The 1,153-nt window shown below is 32.9% G+C and overlaps 1 long non-coding RNA gene across 1 annotated transcript in view; it reads right to left on the reverse strand.

Annotated features, from left to right (window-relative positions):
* LOC109297253 overlaps positions 1-648 on the reverse strand; it is a 6,861-nt gene extending 6,213 nt beyond the window's left edge. Inside the window, exon 1 of the long non-coding RNA XR_002097264.1 lies at positions 1-648. This exon is cut by the window's left edge and continues 2,589 nt beyond it. This is a non-coding gene — a long non-coding RNA (uncharacterized LOC109297253).
* Between the last annotated feature and the right edge of the window lie 505 nt (positions 649-1,153).

Here is a 1,153-nt window from a genome sequence, read left to right on the forward strand (position 1 = left end):
AACAGTTGCAGAAATAGGAGACTTGCTGGGCATATCTTTATTTAAAATGCAGGATTTGTCCTCAAAGTAATCACACATCTGGAGCTGTAAAATTCTGCGCATAATTCTAGGTTTCAAGAGGTTCCTTAGTAGCTTTTGCACTTAGTTTCATCTAGAAGTTCAGCCAGACTTTATTTACATAAATTCCCACTCTGGCTGCTGTACACGTGCCAAAGTTTTACTACTGGTAGTGACCGCTAAGAAGACCCTTGTTTATTTACATTTAAAGCACTGTTTGTGCGAACAACCTTTCATTGTTAAGTGCCTGTGTGCCTTTCATTTACTGCATGTCCAGGGGTGCTATTTACCTAGAGCCATTGTCTACTACAATTAACATTTACATTACAAAGTATGTGGTTTTCTTTCTCGAAGAGGTTCAATTAAGGCAATAAGCTGTTTTCTGGGGAAACCTATTGTTTACTGAAAGCATTCAATGGAGTCAAATTACTTAAGCTTTTGCTTACCTCTTGGGGTTTGGGGTTTTTTTTTTTTTTGGTGGGTTTTTTTGGGTTTTTTTGGTAAATTTGTTAAGGAAAACACTGAAGGAAATTGAACAATATTATAAATATGTGTTAGCCATTGTCATATCAATTTTTGTACCCTACAAATGTTACATGCTATCAATCAATAAAATACATTTCAATGTTATTTACCATCATTATTATTGCTCTTTCACTGCTTTGCTGCAAAATGCCCCACTTTTTTTTTCTTTTGTACTGCACACGAAACTTCTGGGTTGAGGGAAAGTGTATGCTCAAGGGTAGTATAATATCCACTAAGCTTATTTTTAAGCGGTTTAAGTAGTAAAAATAGTTTTATGAGATGATCCATTGATAAGATAATATTTCTATAAATCTTGGAATATTCAAATAACATCTAGCTTAAAGTAAAAAAAAGTGGGGCATTTTGCAGCAAAGCAGTGAAAGAGCAATAATAATGATGGTAAATAACATTGAAATGTATTTTATTGATTGATAGCATGTAACATTTGTAGGGTACAAAAATTGATATGACAATGGCTAACACATATTTATAATATTGTTCAATTTCCTTCAGTGTTTTCCTTAACAAATTTACCAAAAAAACCCAAAAAAACCCACCAAAAAAAAAAAAA

Source organism: Gavialis gangeticus, unplaced genomic scaffold, assembly GCF_001723915.1.
Source record: "Gavialis gangeticus isolate Ggan-Ray unplaced genomic scaffold, GavGan_comp1, whole genome shotgun sequence".
In the NCBI taxonomy this organism is placed as follows: domain Eukaryota; kingdom Metazoa; phylum Chordata; order Crocodylia; family Gavialidae; genus Gavialis; species Gavialis gangeticus.